Below are 9490 nucleotides of genomic sequence, written 5' to 3'. Positions count from 1 at the left end.
TAACAAGTAATTAATGACACTTCACCTAAAACAACCAGTAACAATTAACAAGTAATTAATGATGCTTCACCTATCTAATTAGCTGAAAATGTTTCTACACATACTTTAAGTGGTACTAAAATCAGCTGTCACACCTTACAGCACTTAAACTTTATTTCTAAGACAAAATACCTCAGATCATCCACAAAGTGACAGATATCTAGCATATTAAAGGATTATTTTAATTCAGCAAATTTTTGTGATTAAAAATCCCATTCTGTCAAAGGGAAGGTAATCAAACAAGGAATACCTGCATATTATTTAATAAAATGTTACATATTTTAAATAAAGTGACCAAATTTAACTTCAAACTACAGAGTTTACTGTGTACATACGACTGTTTTTATTGAATCAGTGTTGTCTTCATCCCCCAATGAGGACCACCATTTGTTCCTGAACATATACATAGTTTAAGGGATTGATGAATTCTTGAAAGACTAAATCAACTTACCAAATTAGTTTGTTGTCACTTGTAATTACCCAGTCCAGTGATGAAGAACTGTTACAGATAATGGTAGAAAATATGTAACGATAAAACATCTTGTGGTTTACTCATGGATATACTTCAGGAAATATATATAAAACTTAGTATTCAGCTTGTCCTGTGTTAGTCCTAATGAACTGGTCCTGCTCTGTATCTTGAGGGGCATGCCATTTTAGCCTATGTACAGACTGGAATGTTGTTACACTATAAATATAAACCTGATACAGCATGCTGAATAATTACAACTACACACGTAATATTGGAATTCAGAGAGTGTAAAAAAATAAATAAATGCATGCAGCATCATATTTGATGCTCGAGGTAAATGTGTGTAAAAAAGAAAAGTTAATTCATAATACAGATACCACCACTTTTTGTTATAAAAGAATAATCTTTATTGAAGTTACAAGGTAATTCCTGAAAGTACAAAGGATATCTTGATCACCCTTAAGTATGCCATTTCAATGTAATGTAATACTTACTTTCCAACTTGATACTAACCTGAAATTTATTTTATTATATCTGTTAATTAAAAGTCCACATTCTTATCCGTTCTGTATATTATGATTCCAAAGATAAAATGTATCAGATTGTGATCATGTAAACACTAATACTTAGTAATTATTAACTATAATGTCAGTGACTGGTATTTACGTGAATAATGAAATGCTTACTTAAGGGAATCAATTAATACTTAAGAGATAGACCTAAATAACAATATATCCTGAACAAAAGTTTAGTTTATCTATGTACAAAACTAGAAGAACATCTCAAATGTTTATTTCCATTGCAATAAAAAAACAGTTTCTATTTTTGTTTACTTTTACCAAAACTATTAAATTGAAGGATAATGTTACTTCTAAGTTGACTTTTACTGAAAAATATTCTGTATTTTAGACAACATAATATCACCAGTAACTCAAGATAACACACAGAACGTAAACCTCACGAAAAGAGTCAGATAAGGAAAACATAAAACAGAGAAATATTTCACAGGGCTTGTTGTTTCTCTTGATTTAGTTTTCTTAACTCACCTCAACTATCCAATGTTTTGCTTATGAAATAGTGATGTTAATAAATTTAAAATTTGAGATAATATCTGCAGGTTTAGAGAAAACTTAGTTTTATTTACCACAAGCCCTGTGCTGCAATCAGTAACAAAAGAATCACCTGCTCTAACTGAAAGGTAAAAATAGTTTGTTAATACTATTGAACAAACAAATATCTATAGGATTTAAGTTAAAAACTACAGACTTGTATCACTTTTTCTCCATTGCAATAGAAAGTTCAACAAAAGGAACATTAAAGATTATTATGGACACATATAATGCCCGAAAGTTCCAAGAGAGAACCAGGCAGATCTAAGACTAAACGTTACAGGAAGTTGAAAACCCCCAAAAAAAGCAAAGATCCGAGCAAATTAAGCACAATAACTTTTTATTGCAAATATTAACTCTTTCCTACTTTTGTTGTCTGCAACTCAAAGCAAAACGATTACACAAATGATAAGAGGTGTAAAAAGTATTTAAATCACTAATATTAACAATTATGCACTCAATAAATCTGACCTGACACGTACTTCTTGTCTTTTGTATTCACAGTAAATATTTAATTGGCTAAAATATTATTAAGACATTTCTTTTAACCAAGTGACTTTGAAAATTTACCAAGTTAAAAAAAACAGGTTAATTCAGCTGTCAATTAATTTCAGAACAAATAATAAGAATCAAACATACGAGAATTAGCCAACAGTAACTGATAAAAAGTTTGTACGTACAAAACAACTCTTAAAATAGTGTAAAGTTTAAAAAAACAAAAAAAACTTACCAGTTTAACAGTTGAAACTTTTAATAAAACAATTTATTTCTGTGTTTAATAAACATAAAAAACGAATCCCTAACTCCAGAAAAAGTGTCTGTACAAATAATATTCGTAAGAAAGAAAATATTGGGTTACAAATTTTGTTTCAACAGTTACATTCCAGCTTATTCAATGTTGAGTTTACTTCTTCTGCAAGCTTATTACACCTCCTACCACTGATAACCAAGTAGCATAAATTAGCCTTACATAGCAAACTATGGCAGGAAAGGGTTAATGGAATATTTCAATCATAAGATAAACATCTGTTCCAGTAAGATTCGTTCCATCAAGTACAACATGATACAACCCACTGAAAAACATTCCAGAACCTGAAGGTTATGGTTCTAACATTTAACAGTTAATTTGCATGATTCAAGCAGAGAAAGACTGAGACAACAACAATGTTTTTCATCTCTTATCACAAATATATTTCATCGCATTAGTAGATCTAATGGTATGAATCATCTTAATCAAGTACAATAAAAGCTGGATTATCCAGTATTAAATAGAAGACTCGACTAACCAGAATTTAATATCTTCCCTATACAGTCAGTTTATAAAGTGGCAATTTGGAATGTCTAGTGAAGTAAAAAAAGTAAATAATAACGTTTATGTTACATTAATGATTATAAAGTAATAACATGAGTAGTTTTGAAGAATAACAACAAATGCCAATCACATCGTTTTATTCACTTCCGTTCATTCTAATGAACACCTTCAATAATGTTCATGTTTATTATTGCTTAACATTGTTATCATTATCAGTACTGTTGAAATATTGCAGATATAATCTCTTTAGTACCAATGTTAGTTGACATTGGATTAACCAGCACCATCTTGGTTGCCAGATAATAAAGCTTTTATTGTACTTACAAAAACATACTTTTTATTTCAATACCAGCAATGGGTTTAAGAATTTATTAGGGTTATACTCATGTGTCTTTTAAAGTTAATATTCACTCCGAGTACCAGAGGGCCCACAATAAATTATGTTTCTTCATCTTTAATGCACCCTTCCCCAACATTCTGATAAACCTAGCCTGCATACTTGAACAAGTATAAGTCAGTAGCTTCATTAATTCTTTCTGTAAGACAGTCTATCCAAATGGAATACTTTATAAACCATATGTACACTATTAATGTCCAACTTTACTGGTTTTCCTCCACAAAGTAGTTTAATAAGACTCTTATACATAAAAACTGTTTAAAATAGAAAGTGGTTAAAATTAATTTTATTTATCTAAGTTAAATCACATCCACCACAGGAAAAACATTATATTAACAAGTTACAATTGCAAATAATTGAAACACTAATCTTAGTTTAATTCAAGTATTATTTACACAAACACAAACACACACACAAAACCAAAAGGTAATCAAACATTCAGACAGTTACATGCAGTTAAATTAAAGAAAAATAAGGATAATAATAATTCTTTGCAGTACCTAGAAATTACAAAATTCTTGGAAAAATACTACTTTGAAAATAAACAGGAAGAAGTTATAATTTGTTTATACTGAAACTGTATTTCTGATATATAGCTACCTCCTCTCGTATAATAGCTTTTCTCAGTCAGTGCTGCCTTCTATTTGCAGTTTTTGCTTGCCATAAGCCCGAATACTCCCACGTGTTTACGCGTGGTACAGCTGTGCCGTAACATGCAAGTAAGCATGCGACAACTCTCCACCAACAGGAGTGTGACAAACCCATCTGGTGTGGCAGACTCCCTCTCTACAGTAGAACCCAATATTCACTTCAAGATTAGGCAAAAAAGAAGCACTGGAAGTGGAAAGTATGAGCGGAGGTATCTATCAGAAATAAATTTTCAGTGAAGGAAAATTATAACTTCCAACACAATACCTTTACCTTACTTCTGTTCACATTATAGATAGAATCCCACAGTGAACTGGTAGAGGGACCAGTGGAAAGATATAGCTGGATGAGCACCCCGTGGAAAGCATCCGAAGCAAGCCCGTGGAGTGTGAAACATCAATGTAGGGGGGGGGGACATACTCGAAGGAGACTACACCACATCTGTACCAAGTACATTCTTTGCCCGCTGTGAAGATATACATTGCTAAATCAGGCAGAAAAGATGCACATCCAATGCATAATTGGACACGTCCAATGGTGTAGGGTGGCTAGGGTGCATTAGACCATATTTGGTGGGTCCCTACAGTCTTCACCTCAAGACTAGGAAGCAGAAGAAAAAATAGCTTCCATCTTTTCATCCTAGCCAAAGCATGCTCGTGCAGACCCAGTACATAATCAACACCAGGCCACAATGGAACCCAACATCCAGCTGATGGTAGGAAGGAGAATGTAACGTGGTGAGCCAACTCCAGTCCAAAACCTGGCAGCATTTGGAAATGGGTCCCTACAAGACACTTGTGAGGACTTATGTTGGTTGGTCCTGCTGTAATCCAACACCAACATCCAGGTAGTGGTAGGAAGGAGAATGTAACGTGGTGAGCCAACTCCAGTCCAAAACCTGGCAGCATTTGGAAAAGGGTCCCTACAAGACACTTGTGAGGACTTATGTTGGTTGGTCCTGCTGTAATCCAACACCAACATCTAGGTAGTGGTAGGATAATGGTTCCCAGCCAGAGAGGTGAACTGTATATGGTGGATCAACTCCAGTCCAAAACCTGGCAGCATTTGGAAAAGGGTCCCTACAAGACACTTGTGAGGACTTATGTTGGTTGGTCCTGCTGTAATCCAACACCAACATCCAGGTAGTGGTAGGAAGGAGAATGTAACGTGGTGAGCCAACTCCAGTCCAAAACCTGGCAGCATTTGGAAAAGGGTCCCTACAAGACACTTGTGAGGACTTATGTTGGTTGGTCCTGCTGTAATCCAACACCAACATCTAGGTAGGGGTAGGATAAGGGATCCCAGCCAGAGAGGTGAACTGTATATGGTGGATCATGTCCAGTCTAAAACTGGGTGGCATGAGGAATTTTTTCCATTCTGCAGTATAAGGAGGGTTCACACCATCTACACCAATAGAACACCACAACACGACTCTCAACTGAGTGGAATAGAGCACACTAAGGAGGATGCCTCCATGGGCCACTCCCCCAGCAATTAGGAGCCAGTAAGTGCCAAGGACTCCAATAATCTACTCGGGGAGGTAGTAGTCCAGAGGAATGCATTATTGAAGAAAGTGCAATGGGTGACCACAAAACCCTATTTTTAAAAGCAGGTCAGTCCCAGTTCCCTCCATCATGATTGGAGTGATGAGCACTGTGATAGTCCACGAGTTAGTACGATCTGGGACAAACTTGAATTATGAAGCAGAACACTGAGAAGAAACCTCTAGTGGTCTTGTGGAAAACCCCATCTCAACAGACAGCATTAATGACTTTAATAGCCATATCATGCAGATTTATGGATTAATATACTTGGACAGGCACCAATCTCCACAGATTGGGATCCAATGAGGAAAATGTGCCCCTGTAATACAAGTAAAGAAATAGAAAACTACCCATTTACAGGTGAATTGAGATGTGTGTAGAATGGTGGTATACAGTATCCCGAGGAAGAGGAAAGGGCCACATGATGAAGATAATGAGTGATGAAGGTGTGTGTGATGTGGTACACAAGCCAGCCTGAATGATATCCTGTATGGGTGATGAAAATGGGCAGCCAATGAAAGGGTGAGAGGTCAGATCTGGTGTAAGGATACCCAGAAAATATGATGAGTATCGGAAGACAAGAAAGAAAAAGCCAACTGAATAAGTTGGAAACCTAATCTGTAAGGGTGACAGGCAAAATGTCTCGTGTAGAGGAAGAGTTCTAATGGATAAACAAGTGGGAATGAGAACCACAGAAGGAAGCCATGCAGGCAACATAATACCAGAGAGCACGAACAGGACAGAAAATATTATCCGGATTGGAGCTGGAAAGGAAGGAAATAGAAGTAAATGTGATGTCCCCCTTCATGAGCTGCAAACATATTGGAAAACAAATACAATCTGCATACAAAAGAACATAGGTGCAGTGGTAAATAATATGTGAAATGTTGAGGGTGAATATATCCAACCAATGATGACCACAAACAAATAGGAGCAAAAAAAACAAAAAAAACTGATTTTCAAGGGCAGGTGGTAAAAGGAACTTGTAGACTAGGGTTCGAAAGGAGGTTGGATAAGGGCACGCTGAACAACATTGAGGTCCCAACCCAGAAGGGTCATAGGACAAGATGGATGAAGAAGCAAAAAGGAGCAAAACAAAAGGGAGAGGACAAGAGAGTAAAAAAAAACTCTATGGGAATGGAAAAAACAGGAAGTACTGGATAAGGCTGCCCGATAACCAGCAATGGTAGAGAAAGATGAATTATTGTCAAACAACCAAGAGAAAAATGTGGAGACATCAAGAAGACCAGGATGGGAAGGGGAGGTAATTATGGCACAGAGACCAATGGAATAAAAAACATCCCCAATAAATGGGGGGTAGGTGGGAGCATAAAGACTAATGGTAAGCAAAAACTGTGCATATAGAGGGCAGAACTGAACAAGAAAAGCTATAATGTGAGAGGAGGTAAGGTATTGTATTGAAACACCAAATGCTCCTGCATTCCTGATAAACCGTACACAGAAACAGTAGTAAGCTAATGCAATGTATTATGACTGTTAATATTGTTGCCATGTGTAGTTTAGGCATAACTAAAGCAAGCATAAAAGCAAGTACTGGTTACAAGGCCTAATGCAGGCTTCAAAATCCATGAACTTTATAATCTTTATGTACACTTTGTAAAAATAAACTTGAACCAACTAACTTATCCTCTCAAAACTTTAATGTAGAAAAACTGTGGAATTTAATTTACACGAAAAAATAAAAATGTAACATATGAAAGCAAAATTAGGCATAGACATTACTAAGAAATCTTCATTCTGAAGCACACAAGTGTTCAATTTAAACATTGTACAGACTTGTATCAGAAAACTATTTATCAGGTTTTGAAATTGCAACTATATATTTAACTTAACTGAAATACTTCTAACGTTGGTCAAATATGTTATGCAGTAGCATCCTTTACTTTGGATAGATATTTGTAAAAAGATTGTTCGATTAATTGTTTCGGCCAAATGAATGTTTAAAAAGGTTCTAAATGAAGTTTTGTGATTGGCTATTACAATGATAGATGTAATTACTGTAGAAATTAAAGCAGTAAAGTCAACAAAGGAAACCACCACGTGATTGAAGTATTTAAAACCAAATTTTGATCCTGGATTAGGCCCTGTATATTGTCCATTTTATTAATGTCAGACTTGGGCATTTTATCAAATATAAAATAATAAATCTTTTAAATGTGTGCTATAAAAAGACTTAAATTGTTCCTTATATAAATCAAGAATATGTTTCCCCTGAAAGAGAAAACAAATAACTACAACGATTTAGACGTACGATTAATAATAAAAATAAATAAACAAATTCAGGATTCACACGTCTCCGTTACAGTAAAGCTATAATTTTGTTTTTTTACGGTAAATTTTTACTATTATTTACAACTGAAGATCTTCTTGTACATTCATTTAATTTGGGTACATATTCTTGACTTGTTATACATGTATTTATAAATCTACAATATGTGCTGACAGAAATGTTTATGAAGTAAACAATTCCTACTTGTTATGGAAGATTACTTCTAACCTATTTCTCAATATTTTTTTGTTAATTATGCACTGTATTATGTGTGTTAAGTCTATCTGTCTGAAGCTTAGTGAAAATTGTTTTCAGGCATTTCATTTTCTGCCAGCACATTTTGGCATTTTAGATATCAAGAAAGAATAATTCAACATCAAGCATAATGAAATCCATGCACTCTTTGAGACACCTCGCCCCAAGATTCATTGGTTCAGAGTGCCATCTGGAAGTAGAGAATCAATTTAGTACACATTCATTAAAAATTTTCTTTCATGGTTTACCGGGTGATCAACGTCCCTCTCTACTTCTGTGATGCCAATAAATAGATTTTTGTTAATTTTTATTTAAGATATTAGTTTTTCTTTTAGAAATACATTAGAGTAACAACTTTTCAATGTATAATCAATTTCTGATTCCCCTCGTCCACTTTTGTTTGTTTTAACAACAATAATAATAATAGGATACTTTATGGACAGTTATCACCCAGTATTCCAGGAGGACATGCTGCAAGGCATAAATAATTTTGTGTGAAAAAATATTAAACATTAACATCTCAAGTGTAATTAAAATAAAAATTATGATTTTATACCTATCTTATTCCATAATGTCTATCATCACACTTCTCTTGGCTTTAAATATTAGATACAAATTCTTATTGATCATTCTTTATCATAAAAGTGAAGGCACTTAATTCTTTGTATACTTATAACAAGAGCTTGCAATAAAAACTATTTTTTGTATTATAATCAATTCTACAAAGGCTGTTTTATGTTGTTTCAAGAGTCCTTAATTCACAAAACACTGAATAAAATCTTTAAGTAACATCTCTTTGGAATTTTTAACCTTGAACCTTGTTAATTAATACTGAACTTATTAAATCTCTTAAAATAACAATTCTATATAATGGTTTGCTTTTTACAAAAACAAAGAAAATCAACCTATAACATTCCCAGCCCATTTTATATAAGACTAATTTAGCTAAAAGTAAAACACATACACAGATTTTAACTTCAGTAAATACTTCACTCTGTAGATCTTATTTATCATACCTACATATTTTTACAGAGTATTTGTATAAAAGATTAGAAATAAGGCAGCTCAAGGCAAGGATGTACTAATACTAGAAACCCTAAGCATTTCAATAACTACATATACTGCTAATTACCGACACAGCTAGTGGAAACATAACTAAATAACTTAATTAGTGTTTAGGTACTTTTAAGTGATATCACAAGCATCTCATTTTCAAGGTAAGAAATACAAAATGGGCCTTAACTCTAGTAAATTAATATTTTTTCATCTGATAAGCTTACTCAACTGACTGACTGCCTAAATTAAGTAAATACAATAACTAACTTTAAAAAACATTAATTCTATTACTGTTTAACTTGTACCGCTAACTGAAGTAAAGACTTAATAAACAGTTTGAAAATGACCTCAACTAAACTAGAGATTTT

General features: G+C 33.9%; 1 long non-coding RNA gene across 1 annotated transcript; it reads right to left on the bottom strand.

Moving 5' to 3' along the window:
* Positions 1 to 894: 894 nt before the first annotated feature.
* LOC111083969 lies at positions 895 to 5269 on the bottom strand. The gene is made up of 2 exons (XR_002609332.1): positions 5171 to 5269; positions 895 to 5032 (listed from the first exon to the last, which is right to left on the bottom strand). It is a non-coding gene; the product is annotated as an uncharacterized LOC111083969 (long non-coding RNA).
* Between the last annotated feature and the right edge of the window lie 4221 nt (positions 5270 to 9490).

The sequence above is a fragment of the Limulus polyphemus genome, unplaced genomic scaffold (assembly GCF_000517525.1).
Source record: "Limulus polyphemus unplaced genomic scaffold, Limulus_polyphemus-2.1.2 Scaffold12488, whole genome shotgun sequence".
In the NCBI taxonomy this organism is placed as follows: Eukaryota; Metazoa; Arthropoda; class Merostomata; order Xiphosura; family Limulidae; genus Limulus; species Limulus polyphemus.
This window is presented reverse-complemented; position numbering and strand designations above follow the sequence as displayed.